The sequence below is a fragment of the Aulostomus chinensis genome, chromosome 10 (genome assembly GCF_037954235.1).
Source record: "Aulostomus chinensis isolate RoL2024-O1b breed Wild chromosome 10, RoL_Achi_v1.0, whole genome shotgun sequence".
Classification (NCBI taxonomy): Eukaryota; Metazoa; Chordata; class Actinopteri; order Syngnathiformes; family Aulostomidae; genus Aulostomus; species Aulostomus chinensis.
In genome coordinates, this window is record NC_141329.1 from 24,714,611 (window position 1) to 24,734,508 (window position 19,898).

General features: G+C 41.9%; 1 protein-coding gene across 2 annotated transcripts in view; it reads right to left on the reverse strand.

The window, feature by feature from the left end:
- robo1 (roundabout, axon guidance receptor, homolog 1 (Drosophila)) overlaps positions 1 to 19,898 on the reverse strand; it is a 303,336-nt gene that overhangs the window by 194,326 nt on the left and 89,112 nt on the right. The window contains exon 1 of one of the 2 annotated variants that reach the window (XM_086216570.1): positions 17,352 to 17,639. The exons of the other annotated variant lie outside the window; for it this stretch is intronic. The gene's annotated coding sequence lies outside the window, so the exon portion shown is untranslated. Of the gene's footprint in view, positions 1 to 17,351; positions 17,640 to 19,898 lie in introns of those variants that run through there. 2 annotated transcript variants of the gene reach the window in all.

A 19,898-nucleotide genomic window follows, 5' to 3' on the forward strand; every position in this document is an offset into this window, starting at 1 on the left:
AGGGCATTTGGAGAGCGAATACCTCCTCCAAGGCCATATGAGGCGAGATTCAGATAAATTCCAAAATCGAATCGATGATCCAACAAGCTAAATTCTTGTATTCTACCAAATTTAAGCAAAATCCACCCTCAATTTTTAGAGTCTGACAAACCAAATTAAGTTGAAAATTCATAAAGTAAAACACGATCGAGAAAATCAAATGAATCGTTTCTTTTCTCTTCTCTCTGCTTATTTTTTCCAAACATAAGTGACTTGGTTCGCCACATCTAATCAACTTTTTCTTTTTTAAATTACGATCTTTTTAGTCAAGCCTGCTCTCTTACTCCTGAGAGAGGTGACTTGGTGGTTGCGTAGACAAAGCAACTGCTGTTCTGGCTACTGCTTCAGCTACATAATTTCTGTATGAAGTATAATAGCTCACAAAATCTCTCTGTTTAAGGTATGGGAATGTTAATTGAAAAGAAATATGAACTGCCAATGCAGCAACTATGAAAACTGCTGTTCCTTTTTAGCCATTGATAATTTAGTAATTGGAGGGATATTATGTTATTTTGTGAAATGTAATGTCGTATTTCTCACAGTATTTGAGGCATATATTGTTCAAATCTACGGTGATTACATGCAAACGGGTGTGCAGTCGAAATAAGGGGAGGTTTGTCTCATGCAAATCAACTTGAGGGTGCTGTGTTGTTCTGTTTCAGCCTCGTGATATGATGGATAGCTCCTGTGCTTCTCAAGCACTCTGTTCTTTATGTCACACTGGATTGTCCTTCCTCATAAAAATGCCAATACTGGATTAAGGATCTTACATTCATAGTACATTATGCCCCCTCACTTCATTACAATAAAAGGATTAACCTGCCTCTGCTGTATGAAGCGATCGGTGGGGGGAGGCTGGACGATATGTGGCTGAACTATTCTTCCCCTTTCGCATAGATCTCATTTCATCTGATCCTCCAAGTCATGCTACTAATCATGCATGTTCCTGTGGGGGCCACATGCCGGGCCAGAAACAAATTTGAACCATTAGGAGGCCCTGCAGTTGACTTACATAATAGCATATGTTCCCCCCTGGTCCTCAGGGAAAGACCTTGCTCCACTTTCCGCTAACTGTTGTTGAGTGTCGGTTGGTCACTAGAGTCGTCTTTAATGGTGCAAACTATTTTAGAAACTGTTTGGTTTGGCCTAGATGGCAATTCTATATCCTGAGATACATGTTAAAATTGCTGGAATGTATTAAGGGTAAAAGGTCTGCATGTACAAAACTGGTGTAATGATGGCGATATCAGGAAAACCCCAAATTAGAAGAACTCTCGAAGCACTCCAGTGTGACTGGGGAGATGAGCCTGGTCACACAAGGCCTCCGCACAGCGATCCGTCTTCTCATGAATGTGATCTGTGATAAATTAAAAGCTGATTATTTCCTGGAGGGAGAAGCCAAGCACTTGGCCCCCAGCCCCCGCGCAGGCAGTGATGGATTAGTCCACAGTCTGCACTATGGACCTGTCCCCACTGACTGCACAGCCACTGACGCCACAAGCCTAAGTGCCTCCTATCAAGATGCCATCTCTGACAACGCTTAATTTATTTGAATAAATGTTCCACCATCTCTTTAAAGGACAATTCCATTTTTACGTGAGACAGATGGATGGTTCTTTGATTTTTAAAAAAAAAGTGATATACAATCATCCAGCCCGATTGAGCGCTGATATACAATAAGACATGTTTACTTCCATTAATGAGAACTATACATATATTAGAAATCATCTCAACTGTGTTTCATTACGAAGGGTTTAATGAGCTGAATGTTCGTCACATTTAAGCTAAACACAGACGGGTGAGTCCCCTTTATGCATCTGCAGCAAACAAACCAGGCTGTCTGTTCGCTCCTATCTAAAACCATCATGTCACTAAAGAGTTTAGAGCAACAGCCGGTCATGGTTACTGACTACAACTCATGGTTGTAACCTTAACTTGAGCTCTGGCACCCACCACCCAACACCGACTACCCCATAATGAAATGTATTCTGTGAATGTGTGCCGTGTTTCTGTAATGCATTCTGTGAATTAGCAGCATGTCTGCCGGTATAACAGCAATGGGGACCAGGACCAGGGAATGTTTTTATTTGATAATTGTTTTGTGTTGTATTACTTAGCTTTGACGTAGAAACCAATTAGAGCAGCATTAACAGCACATCAGACCAGTGGATTGCCGGTGAAAAATGTCTGCAGTGTAGAGAAAGTTGTAGATTCCATTGGTGAACCCAGGTGCACAGTCCGTGAAACAAAGCCTTATACATTATGTGGCCCATTCTCATGTGTCTGGACCGTTTTCCCTCAGTCTGCATCATTTGGACGGCCTACAGTGCAATTTGTCTGCAGTTATTTGGTCTGCCTGAGTGGGAACAAAGGCTGTCCGTCTGGCCATTGTGTCCTTTTGTGTCCCATATGTCAGGAGTCTGCTGCACAAACAATGCAGCAACCGCCAAGAGCACAACAGTCATTATCGGGTGTAGAATCACTGTCATTATCCAGCTGCAATCATAACTCTAATTACAAAAGTTGCTTTGTAAGCAGGTAGATTATGCAATGTTAATTACCCGTGCACAATGCAGCAAGCGCATGTTCAAATGCCATTCACCATTGTGGCCTACACAAAAGCAGCATACGTTTTACTCTCCACCATATGCAGTGATGCACCGGCCCCTTGGTGGCTGGTTTAAAGCCTGATCGTACAATCACTTAGAGTTGACTATGAACAATATCTCATTAATAGCTGCTGTAATGAGGCACCTGTGACCCTGACACTAACCGGCACATTTCTAATTGATTGACCCCAGACTACTAAATTTTCATCATTTTTTTAAACATTTGTGCTCAAACATGTTTGTTCTTGAACTAATGCATATGACAGAAGCATCTTCATGAATAAAACAATTTTCCAGGAGCAAGGACTTGAATCATTTTCCCCAGAACAGTATAACAGCATGGCAGGTTTTTTTTTTTTTTTTTTTTTTTGCATTAATCACTATAAGGGTGCGCTTTCCCAACCCACTTTGGCAAATTAAATTCTCAGAATAATACCATCATCGTCGCTGTATTTCTGTACCTTGACAAAAGCATCTATCAGACATTGGAAAGCCGCACAGCAGAGCCTGCCAAGACAGAAAGACCTGGAACCACGGGGCAATAAAAAGTGACATCAGCAATGGGAAAGTTAATAGTGTGTTTCAGATGCACTTTTCTGGAGGAGTAGCGGAGGTTTCTTTCACTGTAAGTGACAGTGGCTGGCAATCTCCATCTGCCTCCCACTGTCCCATATGAATTCAAAACCTATGAAATAACTTATAAATAGGCGAAGGTTCCGCGGGGGCTGACGGAGGCAGCTTATGTGACAGACCTGGACACCCTCCACGTTTACAGTATATGTACAGATCATAGCAACAGCTTATTTTGCTTCGGTGTGATCTTTGATTGTTGTTGACAGTTCCCCGGTGTTGTAAGACGTGTCACACTGTAAGGCTGTTTAACATGAGGCTATATTTCTATCTTTGCAGGGCTCATTTGGGAACAGCTGTCAGGGAAGAACACCTAAAGCCAAATAAACAGAGTACAGGAACCCACTGAAGACAACATGACTGCAGGCATCTCTTTCAAATTAGGCCACAGGTGTATTCTGTTCTCATTTCTCCCACTGTTCTGTTCTATAGTGGAGCATGTTGCTAATCACATACCTCTCATCGCCTGTGCAGTGTCATCATGCTGTATGATGCAAGGCACTTCGACTAAGGGGGGGGGGGGGGGGGGGGGGGCTGAAAGACGCTCCTTCTGTGGTTAATACCACACAGTAGAGCTGTTTAGTGGTGGGATGATTTGGCTAGTAAAGCAATGCAAATGTTTAACTGAAGTAGCAGTATGAGCAGTTATACATTTTTAAAAGCTTACCACAACTGAAAGCTGAAAAAGCTCATTAATGCTAAAAACACAACACACTGTCCAGCATACAGACAGCATTTTAATACTATGGAAATGTTACAGAGGACTGGAAGTGACCTATGAAGGCAGAAAGCCCAGTGCCTTCTAGTCGTTGTAGGTTTCCTTGTTTTGAACAGAAACTGATACCACTGCCCATTTGGTAGCGGCTCAGTTTGCATTGCTACTTGCTTTGCCATCTTGGACAAATGACAGTTTAATGTCTTACTTGGTTGGCTAAGAGCTTTTTTTCCATCAGTTACTTTTAAACTCTCCCGGCTAGTTTGCTTGCAATTAGAATTAAGCGCAAAAATATTTTCAACTTTTGCTAATCTAACTTTACTGTGTCTTTTAGATGATAGAATGTGTGTTAAAAGAGTTCACCTACTGATAGAATTAAGCCTGTCACTGGTTTTACCAAGTTCCATGTCGCTGTCCAAGATGGCTGACGCGCGAATGCGTGTGCAACAACGTTTTTCCAGTAGTGAAAAAGGCTACTTCTTTAAAGACCAGTTTAAATCATTAAAACTTAATTTTGCATTTGGTATTTGAATTGTATTGGTACTTGATGCATTATGTTGATGTTGCTTGTGGTCTGTCCTGGGCTGTCTTGCTGTCCACTTGCATTTGTCACTGACAGGTATCTCTTGTATCAGGTATCCCCCCTGTGTCTAAATGAATAAAAATAAAGAAAGGCTGGATTTGCATTTGGGATTTTTTTTCTCATATTTAAATACTGTAAATTCAAAATTTTTTACTTCTAGCGGATTTTTAAAATTAAACCCACCTTGAATTCAAAATGTATCTGGTAACGCAACTGTATATGCCAGATGTTTTACATCAGAGCTCTGAAATCGGTACCGTTCTTGTTTTCCCTGCATCACTTAAACCAATGACCCTGACAGCTAATACCGGTAGATTTTAATTCTCCAGTAAACGACAAACAAATATCAAATATGTGATATGAGGTGTGAAAACTATACAAGGATGAAAAGCTGCAGCTACAAAGACAGTCACAGAGGAGCAAGGAAAGAAAAAAAATCTTGCTAGGTAATGAGAACACAGTGGGTTTGTGGTGTGTGTGTGTGTTGACAGACAGGACCAGTGGTCCTGAACATGTACATGGTTCAACAAGCCTCTGACATGGTGAGACTTTCTCCTCTGGACTGTCAGCCTTCAGCAGAGCACGTCATCTATCCATGAGGATATCGTCACATTGGCCTAAGCCGGGCGCACAGACAGTAGCAGCAGCAGTGATGCTGTAACATTCATGCACATGCAGGCGCACAATCACCAATTAGAGCTACTGCACACACTGTAATTAGCAGGACTGACTGATTTGAGCTTGTGTAGAATGTATTCATATTAGATTACAAATAAGCACATTCAACTAATTAGCTTGCATGGCTCACATGCTTAATTAAAGTTAATACATGATGATACCCCAAAATCCAGAGATAACAATGCTCTAAGGTTCTCGCTGATTAGAGTATTCACACGTTGACAGGCAGGGATCATAGCCTTGTTTTCCCTCAGCCAATTAAAACTCAGGGTCAAAGTTAGAAAAACTTTTGGTGTGCGTGTGCGTGTGCGTGTGTTTTTTAAGACTATGCTCAAGGTAATACTCCCCCATGGTTGTTGCAGGGCTATGACATCATGTGCTTTTTGCCAAAATATCTTCCTCCCTCCTCCGATCCTTTGTCTTCGTTGCATGACATGATACTACCAGCCAAGTCAAACTGGCAATTACAGAAGCTGTCATCCACACATCCAAACTTACTGTTTGTTTACTAGAGGCTTACAAAAAGGGCATTTTCAGATTCCTCCTGCAGTGTTTATCTTGACCGACCGAGGCAGGCCGACGGAGAGAATACTGCAAGGGCTATCACACACTGCTGGAATTCACTTTGCACTCACATGCTCTGCAAAGCGTCATTAAAACCAAGAGGCTTATTACAGTATTGTATACTGGGTCAGCTCTGTTATTAATTGAGGGGTGTATCGAATGTATTAATTTGTTCTCAGAGTGTTGTTCTAAATCAGAAAGAGCGTAATACGGCCTCCAGAGATGATGCTCTTGTTACTGTGGGATTCTTCTTTTCCAGAGCGTTTAACACCCATGTGGTCCAACACATAACCACGGTCTTGTAAATCTGTTTTATGAGTTGAAAGCAAATTAGGAGAGAGGGTGAAAAAAGAGAAGAAGTAAATAATAGCGCCACCTCCGTGTTGCAATCAGTGGGTTACATGCACAGTTGAGGTCATATAATTGGGTTTCTGTCTCGGAACACAAGAAATAGTCAAGAAGTGATTTATAGAAAAAAGGTATGTTCACCAAACAAGTTAACCAGCGGAAACTGGCATCGCTGTCAAAAAGCTGACTTCAAATCAGATCCTCTTACTGAAAAATTGACAACTCCTTAAGCTGAGACAGCATGATGTTTGTCTCCTCGTCCTTCCAGAGGTAGATTCTTGCTGTAGTTTCACCCACGATGACACCTCCTTGACTGTGTACCATTCAACTTCCAGTTCACTTATACTACAGTGTGACATAGGGAACACGTGCAAAACTTCCAGGCCAAACTGAAGGGCATGAATACTGAATTAATTCCCTGCCTCATTATCTATGTATGTTAGTCCAATAAATTTGGCTTTTTCCTTCTTCATACAAACACAGTGAATAGACCTGAGGAGATTCTCATGATGTGAAAAAAAATGAGATTCCAAACCAACCAACTGTGTTTGTTTGTGCACTGCAGATACTTGTGATCTTTGAGATACTAGAACATGTGCATGTCTCTCATGGTTTTGTAAATGCCAAACTTGGCCTCAGGAAGGAGGGCAGTGAGTGAATTTTGAATGTCTCTGTGTGAGAGAGAGAGAGAAAAAAAGGGAATTTACAGGAAGAGGCAACCTTATCTTCAAAAGAGTTTTACACTCCTAGAGTTTGTTTTCCTGAATTGTGTTCAGCTTCAGGTGTAATGCAGGGGCTACATGTTTTTGTACTACACACAATATATAGCAAGAAGCCCAATTTCAGACAAAAATGCATGAAATGGCAACAAGCTCTTAGCAATAAATGGAGGCGGTGGCACATAATGTGTAAAAATAACATGGCAGCACCATGGAAACGATGGTGATGGAGAGGATCCTTTGACAGGGTGGGCCTATAGATCCCCTGGTTCAGTGACAACATGTGATGGGTTGTGTTAAAACATGAGGATGTGTGTGTAAGGGGATATGTTGGGGTGGCGGTTGGGCCATCTGCATTTTCAACAAGCATGTTCATGTGTCCAAACACTGAACATAACAAGACCGCATTGATCGACTGATCGATCCTAAAGCACATATTTCCAACACTGGATTCAATGTCACTTATTTTGTTCAGCGTAAATAGGAAATTTGTGTGTCTGACACAAAAAAGGATCCATAAAAACATGTAATTTTAACACCAACATGCCACCGTACATAATATTCTGCAAGATTGTGTTGGTGGGGAGGGTCAGGTGTCTGTTTGTGGTCCCAGTTTGACAAAATCAGTCAGGGTCCGATGAGATAAGGTCATGTTAGTACAATAAAAACACCCACTTTTGTGCTTTAAGTCACTGTGGACAGTTATAATTAACCAGGAATTGCAGCCTGCTGCCCAAACATAACCATAAAAAACCTAGAAACAAGCTTTTAACAACACAAAAGGATACTGCAGAACAAACAAGTCATCTATATGAACACTTCATCATAAGGCAGATACGGTTCTGTGACACCATTTCCTCTACGTTTTGGGAAAACAGTGGCCTCTGAATGCGTTTATGACGGTCAATATTCCTACATTATTTATCAACCTCGATGCTAGATGATGTGCATCTTCAATGGCTGCCACATTTCCCTCCTTAAATGCAATGACAAGCTCATTAGATTTCATTTCTTGTTTTCAGGGGTCGTTGTTGTTTTTGGTACTGTTTTTTTTTTTTTTAAGTATTCAGGAGTCATGAAAGGTGAACAAATGTCATCACGTAAGTCAGTTAATATGAAGTAATGAGAAAGAAAAATCCTCTGCATTCAAAGAAGATTAGGAAACAAAAATACTGCATTGTTTTTATTTATGGCTTGATCAGTAAAGGCACCAAAGAGGATTCTGTCCATGTGTCAGAATATGATCTATCTGAGAAAATTGCAGAAATTGTTCAAGTACAAAGCATAGAAAAACATCATTGATCAATTTTCAATTTGATCTTTCATGAATCGTTCTTGATGTTATTTCCACTTAAGCACAATGTCAAAATACTTATTTCATTGTTTGGGAGTCAAAAGCCTCATAATATATACGTACCTAGTAGTACAGGAATAAATACGGTTTAAATTTTTTTTTTTTTCATCTTGTCACCGGGTGAAGCAAAAAGCATCAAGATCAATCCCACCACCTTTACAAGAACCTATAGTTGTTGTTTTCTTAAATTGCTTTTTCAGATAATTGAAAATATCAATACCAACAAGCTCAAGCTTTTAGTTGTACACAGAGGTTAAATGACACTCAAACTGAAAAAGAGCTATTTTTCTGTCGATATGAATGATGAATAGTCAATACATTCAAACACTGAGAACGAGTCAGGCAACCAAGGCGCAGATTTTGTGTGTTTGGCAAGTAAAGAGATAACGCGCATGTAGAAATATTGGCAGTTAAAGCGTATAAAAATGTATGTTGATCAAATGATGCTAACAGGTTACAGGTTTCGACACATTTTGAGTTGGATGAATGTAAAATGTGCTCATGCATCATAATAACATTGAAAACTCTGGGCTTTTACATAATTACATTCATGTCAAATAGCACTCCTCCGGGGACCAAATTTAATCTTATTTGACACTCAGTGGAAAGGAAATTTGCCAAATTCACATCATGTGAGATGAAGGTCTCAATCATAAAAGAGGCTCATGTTTATGGCTTCTGAGCATTCATGCCAACCAACAACTTAAGACATCAGCTGCCCAGGGAGGGAAGGGACCTTTGCCATGGCCGGTTAAAAAAAATGCAGTTTTTTCAGTACGTTGCGCTGAGCTGCCCCCCAAACTTTGATTCTGTAATGGGCCATAACACACCCTTAAAGCTACAGTGTTTATACATAGAGAATAGATAGAGAATGTACTGAGAAATGAGTTCACACAATGCTTTTGAAGCACAGGGACAGAGCGCGTGTACCAGAGAGCTGCCGCGATGGCTACGTCTGGTGAGAACACTGCCATCGCGACTATCCAAGTGTCATCAGGCCAAGTGAAACAATTCATTTCACTTAAGTTGTGGGGCACTCAAAACTAGTTTTTCCCCATTAGTCCCACCAGGGATGAATAATAAGAACTGGATACAGGAAGTGGAGGTCCTGACAGCTCTAAAAATTCATGCCTGAACCCGAATAGACCAAGAAGTGCCGGGAAACACAGATCCTGACAGGGCCGATTTCAAAGTTGCTTATTTTCATTAGAATTTACAAGTCATAAAGATCTGATTCATTGCCAAGAAATCTGGTAATAAAGATCAATCCACCTTTTCTCTTATTCAGCATGGTTAATCCCCTCATTATTTTGGCCTAAGTCCAGTTGTAACAGTTGATAAGCCAAAACGATGCCTTTCCTTCCATGAATGACACGCGTAGTCAGTTTTGTAGGAAGCACAATAACACATACAAAGATAACTTTGACTTTTGCCATTTTGAGCTGTAACATTACGTACTTCATTCTCTACCGGGGGATCGCGACTCAGAGCCCTCCTTGTAAACACTGGTGCACTGAGATGAGGTCACTGGCTGTGACTCTATTGGCGTCAACTAGACACAAATCACAACCTGTTCCTGCGTGATTTGAGTATTAAACATAAAGTCGAACAGCCCAGAGACCTGCTGAAATGCTGAAACAGAGCAAGAACCAACGCTATACCCAACAAACCCCACAAGAAGAAAGAAAGACACAACAAAGACGGGGATGGACACACGTATGCAGGCAGACGCGCAAAGTAACAGACAGATAGAGGGGGTATCCTGTCTCCTTCGCCCTGATGTAGATGAATGCCCCTAGCTGCTGATCCTGAATCTACTTTAGGTCATTACAATAAACAGCGTGGCCCAACGAAGCCTGCAAAGTGGAGGGAGCGCAGCAGCTTGGGAGGAGAACTAGGCTGGCAGCCCTGTGGGGAAACAACCTTGACACAGTCATCTATCTTAGTTACACAGGAGTTAGACCTACTGACACACAAACAGAGGAGCCACGCCAACCCCTGCAATCACCGCTATGTTGTTATGATACAGCATTACACAAACTAATGGAGCGCGACTGAAAATAGGGGAAAAAAAGGCGGACAGAAGTATCGGGAGATTTTTGTACAGCTGGAGGTAGCCGGTGTTAGAAATAACTTTATATCAACACAGGTGACTTCTGACCCTGAGTGTCAGGTGATGGTGTGTGTACTGTAGACCAGGTCAAACACACATAGATGAGAAGTCTAACGGGGGCGGGACAATAGGCGTCCATCCTGAGAGCTCGCCTTCAGTCTCCCTCGGCCCGGCTATGTTTACTGAGCTGTCAGTCACGTGGTGAGGCCTCTCCCTGGGGACACGGGCCACCGGGGCGATGAGAAAATAATAGCTCCTTCTGTCAGAGCTTGGAGGGACAGGGGTCTGATGGACACCACTGGGAGTTAGAGCCAGCCTAGGGGACACATCCCATCCGACACTTTTAACACAGGCAGGATAGACACTCACAGACAGGACGAGGAGGTAAACTGACCAACACTGTTACCGCTTATGTAAAGAAAAGTATATTCTAGTGAAGTCTGTATGTCTTGCTGATATTTGAGCTAAAGGCAATCACGTTTCAAGCACTTCTAAAGCAAATAAGTCCCAGCTGGCATTGGATTTACATCAAAGAGAAGCTGGACTTTACTGAACCCCCTGATAGAGAGATAGAAAAATACAAGAGGCATGTGCAGATCTGTACTCTCAGTTTAAACATCTGTTATTGTAATCTGTGCCCCATTTGGTAATCCACAGGACTTCCAACTGTGTGAATCATAGAGTGCGATGTGAAACTCTGATACGCACCAAGCAGTGAAACATAGCGCCTTCAATCTACCTTTAAATCTAGGTAAAATTAATTCATTTAATATATTTTTTAAGTATTCAAGGTATAAATGTGGGGAAACACAGACACTTTTAGAAGGAAAACATACACAAATCATGTTTTGCTCATAAACCGAGGCATGGATTTGTGCACGTCTCTTATTTTCCTCCCTCTTCCCTCCTCTTAGGATTCTAAGGTTTGCCAAATGTAAGTTTTAGCCGAAACTGAAAATGTTAAAATCCAATCAGCACGTAAGTAATTTGTTCTCTGTCGACGTTAACAATTTACAGGTTGAAATGGTTTTTTAAGGGGCTTTTACAGGTGGGCCATTTGTCCATTTTTGCCAAAATGATCACGTATTTCTGTAATGTTGGATATAATAACTGTTACTGACCATTTCATCTCAAAACTTACGACCGAAATAATGACTTCCATATCCTGCAGCCATTTCAATCCAACAATAAAAGTTCACATGAACCCATTCAGGTAAACACAATGTTGTTTTTGTTGAACTTTTTGAGAAATTACAGCTTGTCAGTGCATTCTCGTACAATTCTCTCTCAGAATACCTATCTGAGGACACGTTAAGTCTCTAAAGGTTGTTGCAATTAAAGGAATTGCGATCAATGGCTGCCCGGCAGGAAGGAAATCAATCTGAGAAATGGTGCTATATTTTGGTAAATAGATAATAGTGGAGTACAGGTAGTTTATCATGATCAGGGTATATAATTACTGGTATTGTCCCTCCTTCTAAAGAAAATGGTGGCACACTTGTCAAAATACAAACTTGCCTTGGGTTCCACATGGCAGGGGGAAGAAATAAAAGAGTTTCAGGATGGCCCTTGGTGATGTGCAGAATTGGAAACCGCTGCTCCATCCATAAAATCAGACTTTAAATCAGGCTGAACCACCATTAAAATGGTTGAAAGATAGCCTAGTGGAGCTCATCATTAGTACAAACACTCAGAAATCATGGGGTAGCATCTGTTTTCTGCACATCCTCCCACATCAATGCTCAGAGCAGTAGGCCTCAGGGAAGGGGGCGTACAGAGGGCTATTCCCCTGTCCCTTACCATGAATAACAATCTCTACCTCCAGGTAATTAAAGGGGACAAACGATGTCCACGGGGCCACGCCAGCCTATCATTAAGCAAAGCAACTATTGCTCTGAGCATTTGTACACACGCACGAGGAGAAATAGGCTCCACACTCCACAGTCTGGGAAACATTAATGGCCATTGATTTGGAGTGGACTTGTGTGAGCACAGTTCTATCACATGGATTCATTCGTGTATCTTTTTATCTACCTGTGCTAATGCAACGCTGCACATTTCATGCTTTGTTCTTAGCTGTCTCAAAGGGGAGTTGGGGGGGGGGGGGGTCCTGCTGCCTTTGTCTCTACCGAGACCCTGACGTGCTCCTTACTGATGACCTGACCTCTGTTGTGGGTAAGTCCAAGTCCCATGGACCACAAACACTACAAACAGACTGAGGAACACGATTATGCAGTTTCCCTGCTGAGAGAGTACTTTTATGCAAACATTTTCTACAAATATCATGTATTGTATGTGCAGACAATGTTAACAGACAAAATTAGAGCAGCACGCGCACAGATGGACGATACACACCAGCCGACAACTCTCCCTCATCCCATTTGGAATTGGTTTCTGAACATCAAACACTGAGCCACTGCTGAGCCTACACAAACTTTGCCACTACGTTTCAACATACTGCCTGAGACAAACATGAGTATGCAAATAACAGCCCGTGGATTTGAAGTTTACACTTGCAGGAGTGACCTTGCCGTGTTTTTTTTTTTTTTTTTTATTGTTTGTTTGTTTTCTTGGTCAATCCAGTATCTTTGTGCCGCAACATAAAAAGCACATTATTCATGAGTAGAATGTATGTTCCCTGTAATACTGATGCACATGTAAAGACTTGAAATGGAAGGACTCGGGTGTCAGGGACAGTGAGGCGGTTAGCTGTGAAGACAGATATCAAAAGGAAAAAAAAAAAGGTACAACAGGAAGTGGAGGAAGAAAATATGGAATGAAAAGAAGGACACCTCTGTTAAGACTTATGTGATCCTCCGTGGCAGTGCGCTACCTCAGCCCCACATTTCAAGCTGCCTACAAATACAAAAGAGTCAAATTAAAAGACATTTTAAAAACCTCAAGATGAAAAACTCTCCCAAGTACACAGCTCAGTGCCTCAGTGCCCACGGGGACACAAGCTGTTTTTATGACTTTAAAACCTGCTAAATAATGCAGCACCTTACAGCCAGAAGAAACACAAAATAATAGACCACTGATATTCTCCCAAGCGGTGGGTAGAGGGGTTACCTATAGCTCGTGATTTAGGGGATGTCCAGACTGTAATCTGGAGTTTTCTCACCAGGAAAGAGAAATCAATACAAGGGAAAATATCCTGCATTCATTTCAATCTTGATACTCCAGTGATATTGTGATCAATTTTACCATATGTTTGGATGTAACAGAAAATAGATGAGGATTAATTATCCTCACTTTTATTGTAAGTGTTGGCTAATCTATCTTCCCTTGACAGGAAGTTAATCTTCTCAGTGATTACGATTTAAAGCGAGGATGACGGTTAAAACACAATTCTCACGTTAGAAAAACATTGTACAGCAATTACATCTTGAACTCTCAGACTGGTTTTCGTTTTGTCTTTTTTGATAATTAACACGTGTCTGTAAACGCCAAAACGTCATGTCCATGCTGAGGCAGCGCTGACGGCTTATCACCTGATGGGGGTGGGGGTGGGGGGGGGGGGCGTGAAGCAGCTTACAGCAGGTGTACAACACAGACGACTGGATAAACGGCAGTCAATCAAAAAGGCTTAAACCTGAAACATTTTCCTCTCATGCAAAGTGGCTCTGCTGCGCGTTTACCCTGAGACAAATCATAGTAGCGCTCTCCTAGCTACATTTCCATCTCTTCCATTTCACACTTTATGGAGCTCTGCATTTATACGATACTACAGATTTGAGGGACTATAACGGTAAAAAATGAACCAAAATAAGCAAGTATATAAGGATTTCTGACAAGTAATAAAACCATATTCATATGCAGTGAGAGCTGGAAATGAGTGATACCTCTGCTGACTGCTTGCTGCATCCACACAGATGCATACAGAGCGTTTTATAAGAAAATTTTGCAAAGCAATCTTCCAGGTACTTAACAGCATTGATCTCTTTATGCCACTGCAGGTTGTCTGATTTACACAACACTGAATCTCCTTGAGAGACATCCAAAGATAAGTTAATCCACATCTTTGATCATCATCTCCTTAACTCTCACACTCTCCTGTCCTCAACGGCATTCTTCCTCCTCCTCTCTCTCCGTTATTGTTGTTGATGAAGTCGGTTATTCTCAACTCACGGCACATTATTCTGCAGTCGCTCGCAAGTCCTCAGTGCATTTGGGATTCTTTGCCACCTGACACATCAGCATTAAAAAGGAAAGCCATGATTCACTGAGGAAACAATCCCCATCATCATAACACGGAAGAATCATTATGCACCAAAATAAAGCTGGTTATATTCCTGGGTTCCTGTAGGTTTTTTAAAAAGGTAATTAGAAATCCTGATCTGCTTTCAGTGCGTCCCCACCTGCAGATGAATGACAAAAATCCTACCAACAAACACACCATAATTCCCTCCAGACATGACTAATTGACTTGCCACCATGGGTGACTGACATGCCATCCACAGGGCGCCATTATGGGTGTGTCATGAGGGAATGATGAGACCTGCCGACAGCTAGAAGCACTCGACCTTTTACATGTGAGGTCGGGTGTCTGAGGGAACAGGCCCTCCCTGATGTTGGGCCCACAGCCTCGAGGCTCTGCTGGGATGAGCCACGTACGACAGAGAAGTGGAGCTTTTCAATCAAAAAAAAAACCAACAACAACAACATGCAGGACAGTGATTTCACTCAGCATAGAGTTGGAATGAAAAATAAAAAAACAATAAAACAGAAATCAATCGTCAACAGCCCTGAGGCGTTCAGACGTCTTTGGGATGGGAGGAAGATGAGTGATGTTGACTTCCTCCATCATTTCAAGCTGATAGAGGATACTATTATGCTTGCTTCCCTTTCTACAACAGAAATTACTCAGCACGAGAAATATATTCTGAATATGTAGCAGTCAGTCAATATTCTTCATCTTCTCTACTGCTGAATATGAATAAGAATTTTCACCAACAGAAAATGTCATTAGAAACACAAACATACTTCTGCGGCGCTGCAGCTCTGAGGGGATTTATTCCAGAAGAAGAGTCTGAGTAGTTAAAAAAAAAAAAACCTTTATTAGCACTGAAGTGTTGCTAGCTTTACTCATGTCTACTGCCTTCTGTCTTATTTCCAGAATATCACTAATCCCGTTCAATGAAATCTATTAATGTTCCGCTGTGGCTGCCACACACAAAATTACAAGTCTACCGATAAGCCCCAAATTTGCCATGAAGGCATATCTGGTCCGCCTCTCTGGATTAGACAGATTTACCCAGACAACCGCAGACGTGTGACCCGAGTGAGGAAAGTCACATATTCGACAAACAAAAGACCGAGCAAGCAGCAGATGAGGAGAATTTCATTACACGTCTTTAATTTCTCATTCAGTGAAACACAGCTCAGTTTTTGGACTTCACTATGAGCAGTGTGATGGATAATATTCAGGGTATGTTTGTGGTCAATCGATGCAACAAAGTCATGTGCATTGAAAAGGAAGATATTAGATTACATATGGAAAATGGTTTGTGCGTCTGTTTGAAATTATAGTTAACAGCAAATAAGCTTTGGGTTAGGAACAATTTCACTGTGTTATGGTTTGACAAAGAAAAAGTCGACAAGGTGCTCGCACTGAATTGTAGAAACACCAAAATAAATTCCGCACAATGCTCACCTGAAGCAAGGCATTATCCTGACAAAGGAGGCAGAAATAGAGATTGTGGAATAAAGTGAGAGCAAGGAATTGATTGGTAAACCCATCCAGCACACACACACACCCCCCAGCCCACCCCCACCTCCCCACCACCACCGCTCCTATCACTTCAACTGATGGACGGAATAAAAAGCTCAAAAAGAAGAGAAGACTGTTCAGTTCTCTTATTCGAGGTGAATCAATCTTGAATTCACAACAGAGCCAAACATTGCTAAGACAAGTGAAACACAAACCCACACACACACACACGCAATGTCACCTCAGGGCTGTTAACATCACATTGTGAAGCATAAGCATGGAGAGCGAGAGAGTGAGCAAGAGAGAGAGAGAGAGAGAAAGAGAGAATATGAGGTGATGCCACGCAGCGGAGGACACCCCACCTATGCACAGAAACCCTCCTGCTGCACATCTATCTCAGAGAAAGGGTTAGTGATGCTACCAGTCTCACAGGAGAAGCTGCTCACAATAGCTGACAAATGGGCTGCCCAGCATCATCCAGACACTTGGTAACACATCTTCAAATCATCTTTATGGTCTTTGGCATTGAGAAGAAAAATCGGAATAACTAAAAACAAGCAATCATAATAACACCCGGGACTGCAAATTTAATATTTGTGCTTGCACATGGTCCCTCACTGTCCGGTGCAATCCCTGCCGCGACCCCCGCTTCCAGTGCGTCAAGGCAGCGCTGGCTGACTTACAATCATCCCTCTGCATGAACCGTCAATCATTTTTTTCATTCAGGCTTCAGAGATACGTTGCAAAGCAGCATTTAATCTTTCAATGAACCAGCACTGAGAAACTGCACATCTGCCCGTCACTTTTTTTTCCCCTTCCCCACTCCGTGTCTTTTCTTATGTGATATAAACCATGTGGCCAGTTGGGAAACTTTCAGCACCAGGTAGAGGGGACAGCTCCGGCAGAGCATCGCGAGCGACCTGTCAGTCAATCAACAGGCAGGTTTGACAGGTAGCAGACACACCTGTCAAGTCCCAATCCAGCATCACTCGAGCTTCTCTGTTACCTCCTACAAGGAGCCGATACCTGGAGGCTGAAAAGGCATCATTTTATCTTCTTCTCTTTAAAGATATAAAGACTCCAGATTTGCGTAAAAAGGGCACTTTTGCGCATAGCTCGTGTGTATGAGCGCTATCTGTGGTCAGTAGTAGCCTGAATGAATAGAAGAAGAAAAAAGAGACTGCTCAAAACAGCCTCTTCACCGAGAGAAAGAGCAACACGCACTGTTCCACACCAAACAGCTGCACCGTCGGAGCACACCGGCGGCACACAAGTGAAATCCAACTTACCTCTCCAAAATGATGCTGCGTTGTCTGTCACTTAAAAGCTGAAGTGATCCATTCCGGAGGCTCCGTAAAACTTTTATTCGTTGCGCATGTTACTATGGGCTTTAACAACCGGGGGAATATACAACCTATCAAGTGGCTGGTTATCCTTCTTTTTATTCTAGAAACAAAGAAAACAGTTATTAAAAGCTCATCCTTCAGGTTGGAAAAGAAGGGGTATCCTGTGCCGTTATATTTTTTGCGGTTAGTGCGGTGGTGGTGGAGAGGTAGCGCAAGCAGATCTGCCCATGCTTCTCCTGCAGGGAGCAGCCGCGTCAGCCTCCCCGGGTCCTAAAGCTGCGCTAAACTACACACACCAGTAACCGTCCGCGCCTGAGGAGGAGACTGGAGGCGAGCAGCCTACTGACATGACTCAGGCCGCTCAAAGGACCGTCCAAAATTTGCTTTCAACTCGGATCGCTCATATTAAATCACTCCAAACAATGCAGATAAGTTTCCATTTCTCAAAGAATGAGCTTTCATTCAAGGTCCCTAACACTGAAAAAGGGGTGAGATGGCTTATTTCTCAGCTGCGTTCTTACCATTTCAGGCTTTGGCACAGTTCTACAGTATCTTTTGTAATTAATTTGTTTAAAAGCTATGATATACAGTAACTCTGGGGTCATTAAAGGATCCATTGTGGATCCAGAAAAACAGCAAGCTAAGCTGAGGAGAAGCATTGAGTGATTACCCAGTCATCAATCCCATTCTCAAGAACAATTGTGGATTTCATTCTTTCTAGTGGCCTTGCAGCCGCTAAAACTCAGGATTTGGATCACAGTTTGTCTTTTGAAAGTCAAAATCGACATCAAAATAAATGAAAAGAAAAGAGATATTATTTTGGGACCAGATAAATTCTTTTGCATAAGCAGGTATGGAGGGAATCAAAAACTCTGAGGAGGACAGGGGAGGGTGAGTGCATTGTCTAAATCCAATGTTGCAACCTGTCTTTTAACTCTTACTTTTTCGTTCATCTGCATTCATATTTTAGATGTCAAACAATCCTGTCACAGACCTTAAATTGACTGCAGCATCACATCTGAACCACAGAATATAAAAGAGCCACTGCTCAGCGCCTTGAACATGTTTGTAGCTGGTAAGCTCATCAAGTTTATCTCATATTTCGTGTGAAACTGGACACTGGACAGTACTGTGCACAAACTGTTTGTTTGAGGCAGAAAATAATAATGAGAGAGAGGCAAAACATTATTGTCTTCTCAGTTGCATTACTCCTCTCATGCATATTAAACGGCTGCACAGAAAAAAAAAACACAGCTGTGCATCACAAAAAATGTTTTTCGTTAGGCGACTAATAAAGTTGTCAGCTACTTATTGGACTGGTAGTGATGGTCGGAGTGGCTGGTAACCAGTTGGTCTTGCGGGGTGAAAGTTCATCTCAAGGAGAGTGGAAGTCCGTCACTGATTTGATGTAGAAAATGGTACCACTTTGGAAACTCAGTGCACACAAACTACTGAAGTCAAATCCTCTGACTTAAAAGCAAATCTGTCAGTAACCATTCGTGATAACAGGGGAAGCTTATTTTTTCTCTATATGAGGAACATTTTGCAGGGACAAATGATTCTATTTGGCCTCAGAGCTGTGTATTTATATTGATGTATTTACCTTCTCCATCATCCTCTTGAATCACTCGATCAACCGATGCATTATGTTTCCCCCATTTCTTTGGCAATTCAAGCCAAGCCATTTTGCACTCCATTTTTTTTTTCCAAATCTCGTGTATTTCTGAAAGGGTAAACACAGATGTACGCTGTCAATCATAGCGGGCTTGCTTTTTCAAATGGATATAGATGGCCCTCATGCCAGAGTCTGAACCTCCGATCCCACTCCTCCTGCATTTTAACAGGCTTGTCTGTTGCACGGCCACGCAAGGAGAGAGAGAGAGGTCAGGTCCAGAGGGAATGGAGAACGCCAATCTGTCCGAATTCTGGAAACTCATAATCCAACACTTGAACATTTCGAAAACCCTCAGTAACTTGCAAATCTCTCGTTACCAGCCACCAGGTCGTTGCTCCTTGTCAAAATTAATTTAAACGCTTCAGAGATAAATTGTGCAGCTGTTTAATAACAATTGAGGTTTATTATGTTTAAGGCTAATTAGTTTCAAGGTCTGTGTGGAAGGTTAACATGACAAACGGTTGTCAGTATTGAACTGGACAACAGTGTACTGCTGGATTACAGCAATCCATTACACAGATCCCACAGATGAGAAGCAGAGGTGTTATCAGTGCCTCCCTGTGGGCCTGAGGACTAAAAGCCGAACAATAAAGTTCAAGATTAATAATAAAGCAAAAATTTTTCACCAAATGTTTTTGCAATTTACTTCTACGTCTTAAACAATTGATTGAGGCCGCCTTCACATGAGAAGAAAAGTGCTCTTCTCTTCTCTCACAGGGAGGCAAACTGGAGGTGTACATCATCAAACACTGCACAAGGTTTCTAGGCAACAGAAATGCTAGCTTGTTATATTATGTATAGCTGATATTTTTTTA